At 36.3% G+C, this 22152-nt stretch overlaps 1 long non-coding RNA gene across 4 annotated transcripts in view; it reads left to right on the forward strand.

Moving 5' to 3' along the window:
• The window catches only part of LOC141946364 (uncharacterized), a 177116-nt gene that overhangs the window by 147849 nt on the left and 7115 nt on the right, over positions 1-22152 (forward strand). For all 4 annotated transcript variants that reach the window (XR_012629817.1, XR_012629821.1, XR_012629820.1 and 1 more), the window contains one exon: positions 741-905. This is a non-coding gene — a long non-coding RNA (uncharacterized LOC141946364). The remainder of the gene's footprint in view (positions 1-740; positions 906-22152) is intronic.

Genomic DNA, 22152 nt, shown 5'->3' on the forward strand with positions numbered 1-22152 from the left:
ATGCTGTAAATTAGGAGAATAAAAATAATGAGTGACTAATAGTGTTTCAAAGAAGTGAAATCTGGTAGCAGGGAAATGTAAAACTAAAGATAATTTGTTATTATTTCTATGTTTGTGTTACACTAGCATGGAGTGGCCCAAAACATGTTGCAAGAAGAAATTTAGTGTGCTAAGGGACTTCAGGCCAACATTAAGAAGAAGGTCTGGCTGGGGGCCTGACAAATTAATTGATGAGGGCAGACGCATGGGAGAAATCCCAATAATAATTTTACAATTGCTGTACTGGGCTTCCCACAGGTCAGCTCTGTGTAGTTCATGGCTGGCCTGACCACAGAGCACTTGCAGCACTATGCTAAAAAAATTCAAGGATGGTCTACTAGAAGTAATGTATATTGAATAAGTAATAATTTGGTAAAAGAATCTCTGATTTGCATTCTCAGTAGCTGTCTTGCACTTACCTTTAGAGATGGTATTTTCTCTCCATTTTCAGTAAGGATGGTAATAACTTAATTTTGGAGCCATATCCAGATTGCCCATAATCTCTGTGTCAACCTCATTGTGATTTGACTTTACTTTTTCTTTATGTGGCTGAAAAGTCTTTTTCTATTTGTTCTCAGCATTGTTGCAGGATCTTGGTCATTTAGCAATAATTTTAATTGTATGGAAACTCCTTTTGACCTCTGAGACACAGAATTTTTCATTGACCAATTCTCTTTTTTTTTTTTTCCCTTTCCTTACAGCCTTTCCATACTGGACAAATAACAAACGCCAAAGAACAATGAAATTGTCAAGGCTGAGACTCACCCCTCAGAAGCATCCTGGGACGGACATGAATGTCAGAGAACAGCCTGACGAGACATAAAAATCACAGATAAGTTTCTGTTGACATTTTTCCACTATTAGAAGTAAGTTGTCGTGAACAAAGGAGAAAACTGGCAGAGGATGGTTGGAAAAATTATGTATTTGAATTGGGGGAAAAGGGGATATGCCACATTTCCCCTTTCAGTCTTTTTCAAAACAAAATGCCAATCAAGGTATTCAGTTCAAATTCTGAAATTTATTATAGAAAAGAAATAAATTGTCCAGTTCAAAACTTTCTGATTAACACAAAATTATTCTTCCTGAGTTTTTTGGCTTGCTACATAGTCTGTATTTTGACTTTTTTTCCTCAGTTTCAATGTCTCCTGTCACTGATTTCAGGTATTATGCAGCTACTTTCTTCCAGCTGGAAGGGGAGAGTGGAAGAAAAAGTGGGCGGAAAAAGTGATGGCAAGTTTTCTTTGATTCCCAGATTTTCTTTCTCAGAATATTTTCTGTTACCGTGCTAAACAGCAGGAATCTGTTTTAAGACAAATGTCTAGAGAAAAAAAAAAAGAAAGAAATGAGAAAATGGAAATGTTTGTCAATCCTTGGGAAAAATGTGATAATTGAAAAAGAAAATCAGACAGAAAAGTGCTCATATTTGATGGCCTTATTTTTTGTGGAAGGGTCTCTTATATTGACAATGATATCCACTGGTATTGAAACAACAGTGTCTACACAAGGGACTTACCCTGTTTAATTGCATCAGTTGAAAGTGATTCAATTTTTTTGGCAGAGACAAACATAGGGAGATGGAAAAAATAAATGGCTATTTTTATGGTGAAAGAAAGGGGAGGAAGCAAAGCAAACAACTTATGGCCCTGAAATGCCATATTATTATATCTAGGAAACCATGACCAAAAGATGCTAATTTGTCTCAACTCACTCACTGTGAGGGTTCCCTTTGATCCTCCTGCCTTTCTTAGAGTGTGATGTTCTCACATTTTAATGCAGTATCATTTGACATTGAGATGCAGGGAAAATTGTCCAGTAAACAGCTTTCTTGTACTGATTCGGAGCTTGTGGGAAAGATTATAGCATGAGCTGGAGCCTGCCACAAGAGAAATGGATTATTACTCTGGGAACACTTAGATCAAGGAGGGCCCTTTTACAGCTGAAAGAGGCAACCTTTTACAAAGAGCTGTGTTCTGTGAACTCCTTGTCAGCTTGCTGAAAGTGCTAACTCACTTACAGCATACAGGTCATTCCTCCCTAGAAACACGGAAGAAAAGCTTTAGCGTGCTATTTGTGACTTCTCCTTGAATGTAAAGATGTTTTCTACAAAATGACACCCCATCAAAGAAAAAAACCTAAAAATCAGATTTAATGAGGCAGATGGTTTAGGGAGGCAGGAGAAAAGGGGTGGCTTAAAATATATCAATGCTACGTTCACAGTAGCTTAAGCTTTCAACAAACCAGCCTGTGTGATTCGGATAAAATGGGAGTGGTGGCATTTTCCATACGAAAACCAGTTCTGATAAAACTCAGAGCTGGGTAACAAGGTCTCCCTGAATTTCCCCACCCATAAAATCCTACTTTTCTTCCTATCAGTTTCAGTGTTATGATAAAATTAAAAGCCTCACAAGGGAACATTTTTAATTTTGTTTTTGAAAGATTTCTTTTTTTAAAGTCAAAGAGAACTACAGAATAAATTATTACAAGGACATTAAAAGGATTTAATTTCCTTGAGCATACATATGCATTCTGCTGCAGCATGTCCTCTCCCTCCAAGTGTAGCCATTGATCCACAGCTTTTATAATGAACTCTAATAACAACTCTATTACTGCAAGGCTCCTGATTGGCTCAGGCACCCACAAAATTAGCTACAAAGAAGCCAGCTTGTCAATATTAATTCTGCCACAGAGATTACTTGTTATGGTAGAACAAAGGTGTTTTGGCTCGAGCTGAACAACTTAACTTCTTGTCTCATAAAATTTAAGCTGCTATTGATCGCCTTCTTCTATTGTGCTGAAGGATTAAAAAAGCCAGGCGCGCGCGCGCACACACGCATGCAGACACCCGCATGCTGAATCACTCTGATGCGTTCTCCTAAACCACCGGCTGCCCCCTTCCTTCCCTTCCCTTCCCTTTCCTTCCCCTCCCTGTCTGCTAAGAATCATTCAGTAACATGAAGCAAATTAAATCAATGAATTCATCCTAGCAGATGGGTGCTTTAACAGTCAGTTAGCCTTTAGATAATTGAGGCGTTGACTCCGGAATCATAAAATGGATGGCTCGTTTGTACATTTTACTGAAATAGATCACCGAGGTTAAATAAATGAAATCCCATTTGTCAGGCGGTAATAAATGGCCTCCCCTTCTGCAAACAGCTCTGTTTGGCCTAATAAATACAGGGATGTTACAGTGCTCCTCCCTTGATAGGGTTATGGCTTAATGAAATGGTCTTTCCTCTGCTTGTTTTTGCCTCCTCCTGCACCGTGTGATAAGTAGCGAACCAACGAAGCTTGTAATTACAATCTTACAGAGAACCCAGCCAATCTGTATATAAATCTCACCATCCAATTACAAGATGTAATAATTTTGCAGTCAAGCTGGTAATGAGGTCTAATACTCATGCATGTGATAATCCCCCCTGGATGCTGACTCTATCAGATGTTAGCTTTGTAATTATACTGGCAGAAAATCATTATTTCATGTTCAGCAGAAAAATGAGGTTGGTGGGAAGTTAATTTTCTCTATGCTCTGTGAAGCATAGACAAAATTTTAATGATTTAATCATTATGGTTATCCCTTTTGCAATTGACCCGCGTTACTTCTGTAGAAACATTGGCACATTTAAAAGTCCCTGTTACCCGATAAAGCTTGCCAGGTATGCAGCTTTTAATGTAAGAATAACCGTATACAATTAAACTATTAACCTGCTTGATGGGGGAAAAATCCATAGTTTTTATGTTTTCATTATTTACACATAGGATCCAAAGGAATGTTTATGTCCAGTCCACACTGCGATAAAAAAAGACTCTTAAATAAAGAAAAAAGAAAAATGCTGTAATTAGGATGTAAGCTCTCAGAACAAAACAGCAGGTTCGCAATGTTCACAATGGTATTTTAGCAGCTCAGTAAGCTTTTGTTCCTTTCCAGTATAGGAGACATTCATGCGATGTTATACTTTGACACAAAGAGCTGCTTATGCATAATCAGCATTTTCACAAGAAATAGTTTAAAGGAAACACTTGTGATACATATTTTTAATTGTTCTTTTCTGTTCTCAAAATTTTCTTGTTATTTCTGTTTGACTGGCCTGCCAAGGGGAGGGACACAGAGTAAGAGAGAAGTCACAACATTGGTATGGGAGAGTGAGAAAAGTAACAGCAGCGCAAACCAAAACTACAGAGAAGTAGGTAGGCAGGGCAAAAAACAAAGCATGTTGCATATTTATAGCAACTAAGATATTTAAGGATAAATTACACCCAAAAAATTAAAGTTAATGAAAATGTGATCAGATTCTGTTGTGCTAGGATTTCAACTAAGGACTGGAAGACGTATACAAATAGTACTTAAACATTCCCAAAATCGTGTAGATTTGTAAGTTTAATTCTGCTATTTCTAAATTCTGGTTCTGTGTCTGTAATGTTAATTTACTGGCTTACATCACACATGCATATATATGTATGTGTGCGTATGTATATAAATATGTGTATATATGCTCTGTTTCTCTAAGACAGACATTTTAAAAAGGTTAACTGAATTCTATCTTCTGAAAATATCTTTATACATCCTTTTGAAAAAGCAGCAGGATTAGGACCTGTGCTGTACTTCAGTTGACTTTTGTGGAGGTTTGATCTGCTATGTCTGGAGACTGACCAAACCAGAACCCAACTATTATATGAAGTATGCAAAAGATAACCTCACATTTGGTTCCTGCTAGGCTTACAAGGTAGACACAGAGCTTTTGTCTCAAGACAAAAGTAGCTACAGATAATGTCCAGAGAATGACCTGCAGATAGGCACCTTTGAGCCCTTGGGATGTGACTGGTTCAACCTAACTTCAGATTTGGCCTTCCATACCTGGGTGAGTCATCTAGAACCCCTTTACAGCCAGTGAGCACACCAAGGCTGCCCTCCTCTTACCCAGCTAAAGCATCTACATTTGGATAAGGTGATCTGTATCCCAGAAGTGCCTTTTCATCCATTGGCTATGAAAAATAAGAAATTAGTAGTTCAGATGTTGACGACTACTCTGTAGGCCTCAAAGATTAGTTGAAATAAATTCTACCCTTACCTGCTTCATGGATCCAACCCAGAGTGGCTCTGGAGAAGGCCTGGAGTCTATCATGTTTTATGTATTAAACTCCTAATCTGGTGATATAGAAAAGGCAACTTGACAGACACGAATCCTGATCTAATTATGGTTCTCAGCCTTAAAAAAGGATTATTTTTTAATGAGTCCTGTAACTCAAAGCACATATATATTTAGACAATTTATCAAACCTCTTAAGAAGAAAATCCTGACATTAGTTATGGTGGTACTCCATATGTTTTCTTCCTGAAAAAGCAGCAGAATGGTGATGAGGAATGTAGATAACCTAAAATTAATCAGGTTATTAAGAAGCAGTGAAGACTGTGGGACTTAACAATAGTCAAATGGACAGTCCTTTGCTGACAAACCTATTGTGTGTAGTGTGTGTTGGACTGAAATGCTTAATGCCTTACTGGATACAAAATAAATTGTTCTGAGTTGGTAGAAAGATGGGGGTATTATTACGGACAGCTGAGTCCAAAGTAATAAAAAATGCAAATAAAATATTAGACTAAGAATAATATGGAAAATGAAAATATGAAATGCCATTTAAGTCAAAGGCACTTCCTCTAGAATGTTGCATTCCTTGAATGCGTGTTAATTGAGGTTTTACAGATTTCATCATGAGTTTGCCATGTTTTGAGCGGGGTAGTTGGGTTTAAATGTATTCTTGAAGTCATGGTTTTAGGTAATGTTTCTAGATTTCCTTAAAAAGAAATAAAATTGTATCAATTTTTTCCATAAACGATAGCTCTGGTGGAATGTGGCTTCCTAAAGATTAGTGTCCTGGGCTTTTTTCTTTCCCACACTTCAGAGACCCTTCTTGTCTGCATATGCCCTCATCTGCTTGACCCACTTATCCATTTGTGGGCAAGTAGCAGAATGCACGACTAGTCTGCTGCGATGTGTTTGTTCAATTGATGGCAAGTGTGCATCTGCTGTCAAGCCAACTATTTATGATCTTGCAAAATGGGTATGAACGCTGCTGTTTAGCTGCCTTTTCCTGGAAAGGACATTATGTGTAAAATGGAGTGTGCAAAATCGATACAATAGGCTTTTCTGTCTGAAATATATTATTACTCTTACATATGTACTTTTTCAAAACACTGTGTGATGTAGAGATGAACCTGTTGTCCTGAACTCACATCACGAAAAGATCTTAACTTTTTATTTAGCCAACTAGACATTTTTCTCACTGAGTTAGAACTAGGATTAAAAGTTAAGTGAGTTTTACTGCTGGCTAGAGAATAGCTGGGCAAGATTTTATTTTTGTACCATAAATTAGGTTACAGACTGCAGGCAGAGAGAGGCTGAGAACTCTTGGGTTAAGACATTGGATTTAAATCCAATAGAACACATTGGGTGTTGCATAAGTATGGTGTTCTAGAGGGTGGATGTTAATTATACTTTCCTCATTTTCTACATGAAGTATTGAAGACATTAACTGGTCTTACAGGTCTCTGACTAAGTAAATCTTTGCTACTCAGCAGGTTGTAAGAAGCAAAAAAGGTAACTCAGCTTCTCACCCAACTTCAGCATGTTTCTATCTCATATTAATCTCTCTGAAAATAACAGAGGAGGTATCCAGATAGTGACTGTGTCTAAAAAGCAGCATATTTGTGCTTTTTGATACAGCCTGCAGTAATGGTTGTTCTGTGATCCAACCATTGGATCTCTTGGAGCTTTGTGATGCTGCTTCTAGTGCGTCATGGCATAGAGGGATGTGTCTGAAAGACTCCTGGTTCCACAGGTTACACACACTAGTTGGTAGGTGAACTGTGTATAAATTTGGGGGCTAGTTTGTTAACCTAGAGATGCTTCATTGAGAGACAGCAAATGTAGACAACCAATGGGCCATGACTGAGTCCTAGGACGTGACAAAATAGCAGATAGAGAGGTTGTCCCCTTCGTAGTTTCTCTTAGCACAGTGTCTGCCTGCATTCCCTAACACAGACTCACTTTTCCACTACTTGACAGCTCTGGCATTTTCCCTGAGTGCCATAATCCTCCAAATGTCAGCTATTTGGGATTCTTGAGCCAAAGAGCTTCCCTTAGTCACATTCAGTCACATTCACCTCCTATTTCAATATGAACTATATCTTCAAAACTGTGAAGAGCAAGTCAATAAGACTGCATGCTCCCCTTGCAGAGGGAGGAATGTCTGGGGCTTCTCTGTGACTTTGCCTTGCACATCCACCTTGTCTTTATTTTATGACTCTGCCATTCTGGGACCTAACTGCAGCCAAGCCACAGAGGTAGAAACTTGGCATAAAAAATTCTGGAAACTCTCTGTGAAGCAGCCTTTGATTTTTGTATGGGTTTACAAGAGATCAGCATAATTCTATTTGAGCATAGTTAGGATTATATATTCCACTGAATAACTCTAATCCTTAAAAGAATTTCTAGGTTCAGTTATGATTTCATCAGGCAGCTTTCAACAGCTGAACCCACTGAAACTGAAAATAAATTTCCTAGTGTGTTTTGTGCAGAAAATAGGAAGTCCTTTTGTGTTGCGAGATGCTACCGAAGCCTCATATGAAGGGGTTAATTTATAAAAAGGCACTGGCTCTTAGTAGTTGCTAGGTAACATTGACCTTTTCCCAAAGGCTATACTCCACCAAGGCGGGTGTTTTGGCAGAGGTAATGATTCTGTCTTTGGTTTACTCAATGAGTTGGTGGTAACCTATCCTGCAGAGAAGTTGAGGGGATATAGTTTTGGAACAGTCATCTCCCACCCATCCTGCACTTCCATTCATATTTCTCTCTATTCTCTAAAAAAACCAAAAAAAACCCAAAAAAACAACCCCCAAAAAACCCCGATCCCAAAACCAGAGGAAAACCAGTTTCTCTCATTTGCCTGTGAAACCACATCACTGTGGTTGCAAAAACTATCTGTCCTCCCTGCAGACTGAGCACTAGAAATGTGAGTGACTATTTTGTGCCTGCGACTATAAGAAGTCCCAAATTATAGTTGTGAAGCTTTCTCTTCAGAGTAGTAAAAAAAAAAGACCATTTTGAAGGTGATTATCTGAAACCTCTTTTCTTTAGAAAAATAACTTCATAAAGCAATGAATTTTTAAGTAAGGTTTATTTTTGTCTCCGATTATATGTCAGCATTTTACCTTCTGTATTAAGATCACTGTTTAGTTATTTCTTTACTACTGTGTTTTGTTGTATTTTTTAAGAGAAAAGGCAAAAAAATGCTTGAAAATAAGTATATTTTCCATGTGCACACCCAAATGATTTCTAAGTTGATGATACAAACCTAATGACAAGCAGTGTATTTAGCTCTGTGACTAAAAAATTACAATTAGTTTTTTTTAAAAAATAAACATTTTTATAAAGGAAAAGGTGCATAGACTTCATCCTTATGGGCCAGGGTAACTTACATGACAACTTGTTAAATCGATTTTATGCTTCTTTTAGATCTGCTATTCAATTTTTTAAAGTGCAGATACCATGGCAACCCCCTCTCTCATATGGAACGTATGCTGCTTTAGAGATAAAGAGCAAGTACATGCAAAGATGGAACAGGATGACATGTAAACTTTTTTTTTATATTCATACTTCTTTGGATGAAAAAATACGCTGCACAAACATCTTTTCTCTCAGCTGCAATATATTTTATTAAGCAATCACATTTTGTCCAGTCTAATTCATTACTCTTTAGCTTATTCCATAAAAAATATAGAAGGAAATTGCACCCTATGCTTTTCTGATGTCTGTGTGCATGTATGTATATATATGCATATATATAGCCAAAGAATTATTCATATCTCTACATTTGTTTTAGTGTATAATAACTCTTTAAAGACTGATGCAAACATATATGTTTTTACTGATTTTTCTTACCATTCCTTAATGGTAAGAATGTAGTACATTTGTTGGTTTTGTTTTGATTTTATGAAGGAAGGATCTGCATAGCTGCTAGGACTAATTATTTTTAAAAGACAAGACAAAACAGAGCTGAAGTATCAGTTCTGAGAAAAAGCAGGAGGACCTATATGTATTTGGCTATCTTGGCAGTTATTTAAATTTCTGGATCAGAATTTTCAAAAGAAAGATAGTATCCTCAATTAACTTTCTAAATAATTGACTTCAGAGGAGTCTGCTGGGGCACAACATTTTTGAAAATCTTGTCTCTTATTTGAGTTGCTTTAGAAAGAGTTGGGTTTAGGTTGTGAGATATTGTTTATATCCAAAACAAGACAATTGATCAAGGAAACTGCCATTTCTTATCATCAAAACCCAGTTTCCTTCTGTATTCTATGCCTTGGTTAGAGATAGGATATACTTGAAATTTCAGTGTCTTGCTAGTCTTTTTATTTTTGTATTCAAGCCTGGTTCTGTGATTAAAGAAGGACCTGAAATACTAGTAATGTGTCTACCAATACAAGCTGCACACTCATTTCAAGTTCCTGAATGAATTAGTTTAAGAAAGAAATTAAAACATCTTTTCAGAATTTAAAAGCACACTATTTAATCTGAAACCCTTGCTATTCTGGACCTCAGTTTTGTCATTCCCACCAATAAACCCCAACAAATTACTCTCTTATGTGAACTTGCTGTTGATTATACACATGACTTTCACATGCTTGGAGCACTGGAGGAAGGCAGAGTGTAGGGTCCATTGTGCCTTTTCCAGCTTAAACATGATTAGTACTGGCATTTGAGTAACTCTTAAAATGTCATTATTTAAATCAAGCAAACACCCGTGCATCATCCGTCTCATATTTAAAGACTCAGTTTTGCTGCATTTTTGACATATGAACTACTGTTTGACTGTCACCGCCCATTTCCATCTGCCTGTTTTCTGGTCACTGTTTTCACCAGTTGACATTAAGCTTTTCCAGCTTACATTTCTTTTTGCAAGCTTTAATAGGTTTGAAAGTTTAGTTTCATTTTGATAAGCTTGCAGAAGTCCAAAACTGGTATATCAAATATGCTTGTGGCTGCAAGTCTCACAGGAAAATTCTCTCATAGGAGACGGACTACAAATAATAAATGGAAATATGGGCTTTCGTTTCTTGTTTTCCACACCTTTCTACTGTCAGTGTCTGAACCAACTCCCATTAAAATAGGGAATCCCATTGATGGCATTAGGCTGTGTGCCAGACATCCAAGCATCACAGGAATTCACAGTGGGAACTCCAGAAATCATGAAAACTGCTATTAAAAAGTTAATTCTGCATCTCTGAATTATAAATAAATCTCTGTTTGTGTTTAGGGGGATTGGATATTGGAGTTCATGTTCACAATGGTTTTCCTTTGTTGAAATCAATTTGCCTGTACCAACCACTTATGCTTTAACAAGAAAGTAATGTGATGGTGAGAAAAAGCATGGCATATTGGGATGTTCCTCTGAGTGCTATTCCCTGAGGCAGCTGCTGGAGAGTATTGAAGGGAGGCTAAATCAACATTGCTTACTTTTTTTTTGTTACTTTTTTTTCTTCTTCTTTCTTTTCCCCAGAGACCAAATGTGTAACCTCTGTGATGCAAATTATATTTAAGCAGCTCTGGGGACTGAATATGGATTGGTGCTTTGGTGAGCCTGGGTCTCTCTACGTGGCCACAGAACAGTTTGTCTCTGTGCTACAAGGCCAACTGTGATTATTTGTATATAAATAAAGCAGTGAGTTTGTTTTATAATTCTTAATGACAGATCTGAATTAATTTGTTCTGTATTTCAGTTTAGTTTCTATGAAATTATTACTTTTAAAGTGGATAGCAGTGTTGAAAGCCAAGACAACTGAAAAACGTGTTACACAACTCGGCCTGTAAAATGCATGTTGAAAGGTTAACTTCAGTCAAAATACATTCACTAAAATACACTCCAAAAAAACACATTTATAAATGTAAATAGTGCATCTTGTAGCTTCCCGGTTCTAAGTTCATCGCTGACTAGAAATATTAAAAAGTATGTTTTACAAATGCTTTCAAATAATGATACCTTCAGGACAATAAATAAATTACAAAAATCTGAAGGTCTCAAAGGTCTGTTTGTTAGGTATCAGCAATTATTATGAGTGAATTTTGTAATGCAGCCATTAGGAGTGCTAAATAGACTGTAAATGGCATGGGAAATGTATTTCTTATTTATACATTGTAGCGACTATTCAGGAAATAACAGTAAAATTAAGGTGTGTATATATAGAGACTGGTAGATATACTACTATTCTACTTTAAAAAAATCTTTTTGCTAGCTTTAATTTTCAGTTGTGAAAAATAGTCTTACAGTTATTTAATATATTTTAAAAAATTAGATTAAAAACTTTCCCAAAATTAAGTTGTTCATTATTTTATTTAATAGCCATTTTCATTACAATATTTTATTAATTGTGGTTGTTCATAAAGTAAAATTTTTAATTTGTGCTAAAATAATTTATTTATGCATTTAAAAAAATACTTTCTCAAATTGCATCTTTGTTTCCTCCTCATACAGAAATCCCACATGACAAACTAAATAAGCTTCCAGCTCCAGATTTGAGGCAAACAATTGATAACATAGGTTTCAAGTAAAAAACATTTCAACAAATTGCCTGATGGGCTTGGCTTTTTTTCATCTTGGCACTACTACTCTACCTTATATGATTGTTCTTTATTTTGAGGAAAGACCCAGAAGTAAAAAAAAAAAAAAAGCCAACAAACAAAAAACCCACTACCACCACCAAAAATGCTGTTGAAGAAGTTTTGTTTTAAGGTGTAAACAACACATGTAGTAGTGCATTTTTTTTTCTTTATGTCACTGAGGCTTCTGGGGGGGGACATGACAAAAAAAAAAAAAAAGAAACATTGCTTAGCGTAAAAGACAGGCTTTCTCTTAAAATAATTACCGAGTAAGTAAATTTTGTCAGAACTTGCCAAATGAAAGGTTCTTATAACTCTATTTTTGCCTCTGTCTGTTTTTATATATTTTGTAAAATGTAATTCTCAGTAATACCGATTACAGGATATCCTTAATACATTCAATTCAAATGTTGTTTTATTCTATTAAATATAAAATGTTTTAACTGAAAACAGAACATGTCATTAACAATAGTTTAATTATCCAACACACTGTATTTTTAATAGCAGTAAAAAACCCAGCAATTTAAAATTTTTCTTCTTCCAAGATAAGCATTATTTTTAAATAAAAACTTGAATGAGCTTCTGATTTAGGAAATGAGCATGAAAAACCTTCCAAAAAATGTACAGGTTCCCATTAACTGTCATTTAAATGTTGTCAATCAAATCTGTTTGCATCTGGTACTGATGCCATGTGAAATTTATTTATTTAAACTTTCAGTCACACATGGAAAGTTTTGCAGATGGTGTCTGTTCTCATCTGTTTTTTCCAATTTCCCCCCAAACTCCAGTTCTTACTCTCTCGACCCCCCAATTTGATTTCTCCTTCTAAAAAAAATAGATCTAATCAGTAGCATGTTAAACAAGAGGGGATCTTTTATGTATTCTGTGTTAGGACAAGGAAAGCATCGCTGTAGATCACTAGAATAAACAACTCGGGCTGATTCAATTACAATGCCTGGGCCAGGCTTTTATCTGCTGGTGACATCATTTCAATCAAAATGTAAAATAATACAATCCAATAGATGCAAGAGGGAGAGATAGGACACAGACTGCTGCACTTAGTCATTTAATAAAAAAAAGTGGAAGAAAGCTCTTTCTGACAGGCTGCTAGGACTTCCATTTCCAAAACTCTATTACCTTGTATAATAGTATTCAAAAGAATTGAATGCAGGAAATTGTCTATTACTTTTTATTAGTAGAAGCTGTTATGTAGGATACAGCCTGCTGCACTGTTTTTTCTTTGTTCCTTTAATTAACAAAAGCATGAAATCCTTCTATTGGCAAGCACTTGTTCCAAGCTTCTGTTGCCTTCTGTTTTTACTGAAAATGTGGGTTTTTTCCTTTTCTTTTCTCTGAATGTCTTTTTTAATACTAAAAAAGTAATTTTTTTTTCAAGTCACTGTAATCTAAAGTCTATCAGTCACCTTAATGGGCTCAGAGTAGAATGCAGATACATTTCTATAGTCGCAGAACATTTTTTATAAGAAAGTTTCACATTTGAGTGAGGGAGAGTCAGATTATAACCATGTATAGTGTAGTGCCAGTCTTCTGACCGTTTCGCTTGCTGGCTGAAATTTGCTTTTGTTACTTAATTTGTTATGATAGAAAAAAGATAAATTGATACATATCGATTTGATAGATGCACAGTGCAAAGAAACATATTCTTTCCTCAGGCCATATCCTTGATCCTATAAGATTGTCTGTGACAGCATAGGACAGAACTTTGTAAATATCATCAATCTGGCCATCCTACACAATTCTCTTAAATTTTACCAGAAGTAAAACTAGCAGACCTGATACCAATGAGGTGTAGTTTCACTGATTTCTACATTCACGTATATATAGTATACTAGAAAGCCAATATAAAGGGTAGAACACTAATATACCTTTGGAGAGAATCTGTTGAATTGATTTTAATGATTAATTTACATATATAATTCAGGTTCACTGCTATTAGGTCCAGAAAGGTCTTAGTAACTTTATTTAATAATAAATTCTATAGCTAAATTGTGATATTGGGTAATGAACAGAATCTTGCCCAGGGCCAACACTGACTACTACAGTGGTCACTGAAGCACTCTTCCCACTGTGCTTACCATTTTAGGGTACATTATGAAGAAGCAGACTGGCTAACTGCAGATGTTGTCCAAGGACATGTAACTCCTTAAATTAATTTTATCAACATTTTCTTTACTAATGCAATAAGTTCTTCTTTTGCATTTATCAGTAGCAAATAGACCTGAAGAGATCTGAGGTATTTGGTAGTCTTCAGAGATATTTGCTGTATTGGGTTTTTGAGCAGTTGGATGACCGAAGAAGGCTGTGACTCCATGGGAAACAGGCAGGGCCTGTGGACCCATGGAGAGAGGAGCCCACGCTGGAGCAGGTTTACTGGCAAGACTTGTGACCCTAGGGGGGACCCATGCTTGAGCAGTCTGTTCCTGAAGGACTGCACCCCATGACAGGGACCCATGCTGGAGCCGTTCATGAGCTGTCTTGTGTGGGAGGGACTCCACGCTGGAGCAGGGGAAGGGTGTGAGGAGTCCTACCCCTGCAGAGGAAGGAGTGGCAGAGACAATGTGTAATGAACTGACCACAACCCCCATTCCCTGTCCCCCTGCACTGCTTCAGGGGAGGAGGTAGAGAAAATCAGGAGTAAAGTTAAACTCAGAAGGAAGGGAGGGGTGGGGGGAAGGTCTTTTTTTAAGATTTGGTTTATTTCTCATTATTCTACTCCGATTTGTTTGGTAATAAATTAAATTGATTTCCCCAAGTCGAGTCTGTTTTGCCTGTGACAGTAGTTGGTGAGTGATCTCCATGTCCTTATCTTGACCCACGAGCCTTTCATTATATTTTCTCTCCCCTGCCCAGCTGAGGATGGGGAGTGATAGAGTGGCTTTGGTGGGCACCTGGCATCCAGGCAGGGTTGACCCACCACAGCATGATGAAACAGAGACAGTTACATGCTTCTTGAACCATCTCTCAGTCCCATCACAGATTAAGATGTGTGTTAGCTTAGAGAAGGGTAATGCATTTGTATGACTGTTTCAGTGCTTGGGAAACTGTCATCCAAAATGGAGATATGAGTTGATTGTAGGTACCCTTGCCATAGTGCTGGAGAGCAGACATTTTTCAGAGATTCATTGAGTCTTCATCTCAGTTCAGGTGGGACTCATATGATCTGTGTCTTAAAGCACAGTTTTAACCGAAAAAATGCACATATGTCAAATTTCACAACTAGACCTTTTCCTAGAGTATCTGCCATATTCAACCACACTTTGCTTTTATGATATTATGTAGGCATGAAAATGCTCACTGTGAGAATTCAATAGCTATCTTGACCAAAGTCCTCACTTAAACATATGTAGTTGAGACCCTTTAAAGTCATCTTTCTTCATAGGAAAATAAGCCAGAAGGGTAGCAGATAACAGAATCTAACAACTGAAATCCAGAAACATCCTACTGTAAAATGTTTTTGTGATTGCTGAGGATATAGTCTCCCCTGGATGAAAGTAGAATGTCTCATATACCATTAGGGTTGAGCAATGTAGGCTTTTTGGAAACATGTATTTAGTGGGCATCCATGAATGTTCAGTTTGTAATGGAAAAATTGTTCTAGAATTTCCAAAAAACGTATACATTAGGCATATGAGTTTAAAACAAGAAATGAGGCAATATTTGTTGGTCCTGATTCTCCAGACAGTCTAGTAGAACCAAGGAATATAGAGGTTACCTTCTCTGCTGGATGCTCCTTTTCGTTCTCCTGCTGTGCTACTGTGCTTTCCAATGCTCACATCTCTGCCCAACTCTGAATTTTATCCCTGTTTTACAGCCCCACTTGGTTTATCTCTTCCTCCCTGGGGTCAGGTCTTGATTTGCTGCTTTTAGCCTGATGTTTTTGTTCTCCTGCAATTTCTTGACTCCCCAAGCTCTGTTCAATTTGAATTACAGGGATAATCTTTCCTGAAATCTGAAGGTTATGGAGTCCTGTCCTAGCTGGAGATTGTTTCAAGGTCTAGCCAGAAATGACAGCATTTTTTTAATAAGGATTACTTTTCCATGCCTAGTTATCAGTATATTTTGGAAATACTTGAAGTAGTTCATATAAGTTTAAAAGACTAAACATATTGTAAGAAACTGTTTTTTTATCTAAGAAAACTTTATTTTGTAGTCTAGATCTTAATAGGTCTGAAGCATTTTCATAATTCTGATATAATGGATCTGATGGAACAAAATATACAGAGATTTGGATAATTAACTGTTAGCTTTGTATCCTTTTTTTTTTTTTTTTCTTTTATCATAACAGAAAACTGTGCCAAAATAGCAAACCCCTGGCTGTTACTAAAAACAATCTGAGCACCAAATCTACTCACCTTATAGTGATACAAAATGCATCAGTGTTTTTTCAAAATCTGACTTTTGGAAATAGTTTTGCAAAGTGTTAGTCTTATGTAAGCAGGGAGCAGGCAAGAGCAGGATTTGTTTAGGGTTTTTTTCGGTAGCTTTTATGCTGCATGTTGAATCTGCATGTTATAGTTTTGGAGGTTATATCGTTCCAATTGTTGGCCCTTCATTTCACCATTATCTTAACGTAAGTCATGGTTTGTTGCACATGCACGTTTGGTGAGCAGGCTGTACGGTCAGAAAGATTTATCAGAGAAAGCTTGTACATGAATGTACTTTATTCTGTGAGCATCTTGTGACATGCTGTTCCTGTTATATAAAGTGTACATATTAGACCTGTACATAAAAGTACCTATTGGTCTGCTGTTTAATGTGAACACTGCAATTGATAAGGTTAAGGTGAAACTGTGCTGTCCATACATGAATGGACTTACGCACCTAAAGAGAGACTTAGAAAGAATTTAAGCCTGTGGATCCAAACCTGACATTGTAAACTGTGGTTCATCTGCTGCGTGTTGGCTCCCAGGCATCTGGGCTTCTTTTACTCATCCAGGATTGTCCCAGGTTCGATCAATCAGAACAGTTTAGACCATCTGGAAGCAACAAAGTAGATGTTCCATCAAAATCTAAATCCTTTAAAAATCTGAGCCCAGGACATGTTTGGAGACTGTACTGGGTAGTGACTGCTGGGATGGGACTCTTCTGAAAACACAGGAGCAGCTAATAACTTCCTTGGCAATTTGTCTGTAGAAGTGCGTAGTTAGCAAAGCAGTTTCTGAACATGGTCAAGTCAGCAGAAGGTCAGATTGAAAGAGCTTTGCTGCTGACAGGGCTGTCTCCAGAAGCAGACAAAGCAAGCAGTTGTCTAGAGCAGCAACATGACTGGGTTGGCTGCTGTTGCTCCTACTACAGAAAGGAAAGTACATGTGGGGCAGCCACTGCTTCTGGAGGGGATCCACACCCAGTCGGTGCTGCTGTGCCTTTCATTAATGCAGATTGGAGAGGAACTGTGAGGTCCCCACTGCTCCCCAGTCCTGGTGCCACTCCACCTCCTTGCACTTTCCTTACCCATGGCAAGAGTGACTGGTCCCATGGTAGTGTTCAGAAGGCAAAATTCAATTTTGCTGGCATTACTGAGAAGTCTGAGCCATCTCTGACTGCCTGAAAGACTTCAAATCAGTATTTCCTACAATGCTGTCGGCTGAGGGTCTGAGCTGGAATCGCTTTTCTCCCTTCCTATTAAAACTGCACCGCTATGTGTAGAGTAGTTTTAGAGAGAGAAATTTTACAGCCTACTGGTTACAGTATTCACCTGGGAGGGGAAGCTGGGGGATCTGTTTGTTGTGTAAAGGACTGTTTATTAAGTGGCCAAAGGAAACAAAAAAAGGAGTTAAAATGAAACAGATAATAACAAAGAGCAAAAGAGCTCACAATGAAAGGAGAATTTGATCCAGCAGATTCTGTGAATTAGTTACTTTTTGATAATTTACTACGAAAAGGCAGCTTTAAAGAGATTTTGACTGTGAATACAGTCTCTTCCTGTTTTCCACTAACATCATAAATTTCTTTATAAAGACAACTGGTCTTAAATATGCATTCTTCCTTCTCCAAGCTTTTCCAGATGGGAAATGGCATAGTTTATAAAGGAGCTGGATCAATAATCTTCCTAAATAGAAAAATGCCTAGGCAGAGAACCACTTTTTGTAAGGTTTCCTCTGAGTTGTTGAAGCTGGCCAGTTTTAGAATGAGGTCTTGGGTTCAGGGCTTTAGTGGGAAGCTCAGATAAAACACCACTGTGTCTGAGTTAATGTTAATGTGGGGGAAAAGTGTTGTGGTATCAATGGAAGCGTCTCTTATTGTCTTTGTATTGATATAGGCACATTTGAAATGTACCTATCCATATTTAGCAAATATCTTGATTATTACATACTAATTTTGAGTATGTTGAGATTATTTCAATTATTTTAAACAGCATCCAGGTAAGTACTTAAAATTTTAAAATTGATTGTAACATGTATAAAATCTATATTAAGATGACTTTGACTTGGTAAGACTAATGCCAGAATGATCAATAATGGCATGACTAAAGGACATTTATCCTACGGTTCCACATATGGAGAGATCTGCAAGCACCACAAAATAAACTGCTTGCCACTTTATCCGCTGGTGCTGTTAAAGGGAACAGAAGCCCTGCATGAAACTGGATCTATCCCTTGGCAGTGATCCCAGTTAAGTAGGCATGTCATTTATCAATGAGCCAATAACACCATTTCTGTGATATTTTTTCCTCCCAGAATTTTGCATTGATAAAAGACTTCTTCAGCCAATAATCTTGCATAATATTCTATCACAGAATAAAACTGCCTCTCCTTTATTCTCCACTTCTTGCTTTGTATAGCTGGGAATACTAGAACAGATCAGTGAAGAACTAAGCACTTTCTTGACTGAGTTAGTATATTATATACACTGAAAGCAAAATGTAGTTTCTGTTTTGTACAGACTGTTATGTGATGTCTTAGGAGGAGAAAGTTCTCAGCTGTAACTCCTGATTCACAGCTGAACTCAAACTTCCTTAAAAGTAAATGTGAGATCTTTGTTTCAGCTTTGACCAGCAGATGGGCCCAAGTTTAAAAAGTTAATTTAAGAAGTCAGTTTAGATTCCATATTCTTATTTGGTTTCACCATAGTCAATATTCTATTGCTAATTATACTGAAGTGTAAATATGAGCATTCTAGAACTTGATTTAGACCTACAGGTTTGTTTGGTTTTTTTTCCCACCTTTTTCTTAGTGAAGACAGTGAAAGCATGCTGCTTCTTCACATTCCACTTCTTCACTGAAGCTGCTTAAGAAAATGAGATACAACAAATCCATTTAGAATTATGTTGAAAAAGCATCTCTGCTTTTAATATTAACCAGATTTTTACTGCTAAGTTTTGCTGGCAAATCTCTGAAAGTTTCAGCTTGCAACTTATCCGGATCACTTAAATCTACAACATGGCTTTGCAGTCTTGCAAGAACATCTGTTTTGATTTCCAATGCTATCTTTTTTAGTCCTAGAACACTCATCTTTAGTGTTTTAGGAGATTTTTTTCAGAATCTTAAAGGGCCTTCGTTTTAACTCCAAAACTAAATAGAAATCAGGAGGAAGTACCTCAGTCTAATGTTTCTTGTGCTATTATTTTCACCGAATATGTTCAGTGTAAACTGACAAGGAAACAGCTGGATATCCATGTCACAATTACTTTTCTATGACTTCAGTGAAACCTGGCAATACAGTAATGTCGTGCACCACAGCTCTTATTGTGCTGTCATTTGGGCATAGTTTGTATATATATTCCTTTATGTTGTAAAGTATTAATTAACTATTAATTAATGAATATTAATATGTCTAGTAGCATCCTGTTTTCTTTGTTGGTAAATGGAAGTATTTGGCTGGGGGAATATTGGTCTGAATCTAAATTTTTAAAAATTATTTTATAATTTCCAAAGTGAAACACCTGAAAAAAGCTGATATATTGCAACCAGATGGTGATTATCAGGTAGAGAAAGGACTAGTTAGACATCTGTTTCTTAAATTGATTCACCTTTCTAAACACAAATGTTAATAATGGTATTGTGTACATCTGCACAATGGAAATCAAAACAGATATGAATTAACTCTGGTTATCACTAAAAATTGGAACAAGTGCTCCAATGGGAAAAATAGCTCACTAGCTGCTGGCTTATGTTCTCACAAGCTTAGTTTAGCAGAAAAAGAATTATTAGTGTTTAATATCAGTTCCAAATAACTATTCCTTAAACATGATGGTTTATCTTTCAGCTAATTTATATACATTAATTTCTTAGTTCATGTACGTACAGATGTCTTCACTCTACTGGCTAAACCTTTACCCTCTGATACACATCTCTGGTATATTAGCACAAATACCATACTATTGTTGATATTATTGTATCCCAACCTTCTATCAAGTTGTCTACCAAAATAAATCTGTCACTTTTCCTATACACATTCCAACATAAAAAAAAAATTATTTCTTTATTCCATAGTTCATACCAGCTTGATGTGTAGTGCCCTAAAACCTCAAATGTGCTTATGGGTAAAAAGCAAGTTAGTATATACATTTTTTTCACTTGTGCATATATTAAAAAAACTTCTAATTAAATAGACCTTTAAGTGACCTTTGTTATACTTGTTACTGTTAGATACTACGATCATTTTATGATTTCTTTAAATACAACTCACATGAAAAATAAGTGCTTTATTTCGTTATCAGTTGCTTTGGTTTCTTCTAATTTTTTTTTTTTTCCTGAGTAGGTTATTTTTTAAACAAAAATACCATTTTGAAAACAAAAGCTGAATAAGATTTTTTTTCTCACTGAAAGTATAGAAACAAACCTTTTTGGCACACTCAGAAATTAACACATTAAAAATGTTGGCATGAAATAAAATTGCATTTTAAAAAATCTCCTTTTTTTAAGTGTAAGTATTTGCCAATTTTTCCTAGAGCTTGTGGAAAGCTTTGTTCCTGAGAGTTTTTTTCTATGGATAAATATATTTATATATTTTTTAAATGTTTTTTCAGTTCTAATTCCAAGAGTCCATGGGAAATTTAAATATTTTTTTTAGTTAGTATCAGATACTGCAAATGGTATTGGGAGTTGATATTGTGTACATTATTATGATAAATATTAACCCTTCTTTAATGTTAAGCATTCATGTAGCCATTTGATAGTTTTCAAATATACTCACAAGCTGTTATTACGTACTGACATATTTGAAAGTATAGTAATTATTTGTGACATTATGTGTTTGCTATTTCCTACTCATAGTGCACATAGGTTTGTTCATTTAAGTCACAAGATATCATTGTTCACTTTTCACGTTCTAATCAGGAAAGTAACCAAACAGGTTAATGAAATGCAAATAAGGAATACTATTTTTTTAGTTGAGTCTATGAAATTTTCAGAATGTGCATGAGAACTTGTGGAACTTATGAATGATTACAAAAAACCCAACCCTCTGTGAATTGCATGAATTTGGCATTTTTATTATTCCAGTATTTTCTAAACAGTCATGCTGGTTTACCAGCTCATGATAGTTGTGTGGATGCCGTAATGCACTTTATGAATCTTTGTTAATATCAGGTGGGAAAAAATGTGTTAAAAATTATTTATGTAAATCAGTAACCACTCCATAATTTGTCCTCTTCCATTAGCTTTTAATTGTGCTCTGCTGCTCATATATTAAAATCTTTCACATTATGTCTCTTTTATTGAGGTTAGTGTTTATTTATATGACTAACTGCAAGGGTGGCTGGGTAAAATGAAAAAGAAAGGTGAGATCGTGTTTTCCTCTTCTGTCTCTCTCTTTCTCTCTCTCTCACTCTCCCCCTCTTTTCTAAACAAGCTAAGAGTTTTTATAATTCATCACCTGGCTGACAGATGAGTTCTGCTGGAGAATATTAGAAAATGTCTCAAATCTCATATATATGCTAATGGTATGCTGAGACTGGTTGGTGGTATGCCGGAGTTTTTAATCTGTCTCGACCAGTGTGGAAAGTGGAGGAGACAAGTCATTGCACTCGACAATTTATGATCAAACAACTGAATTGTAAAGGAAGAAGGACATGCAGAAAAGGAGAGTAATTTTCTGATTTAACAGCGTTGTTACTACAAATAAAGAAATCTTGATTTTGACTGCACTCGACATTAAATGAGTTTCCTGTGCCCTGCTCTGAATTTTTCATTTTCAGATTTGTATAAAGCACCCTGCTTAGATACAAGTGACAGATAAGGAGACGATTGCATATGGAAATCAAATGTGTATAATAAAGCCATCTTCTGTTTATTAAATAAACACATGTAGATGACTTCCGTGGAGAATGCACTGATAATTCTTCATTGTGTTCTAGTTTTTTTGCAAGTCACAAAGAATCTTATTTAACAACCACGAATGACTAGATGCAAGCTTTTCTGTTTATTACCTTATAACAAATCAGGCAGTCTAATATATGGCATTTATAAACGTTTTATTTTGATTCTTTAGTCCAAGTTTT

This window comes from Strix uralensis, chromosome 1 (assembly GCF_047716275.1).
Source record: "Strix uralensis isolate ZFMK-TIS-50842 chromosome 1, bStrUra1, whole genome shotgun sequence".
NCBI classification, from domain to species: Eukaryota; Metazoa; Chordata; class Aves; order Strigiformes; family Strigidae; genus Strix; species Strix uralensis.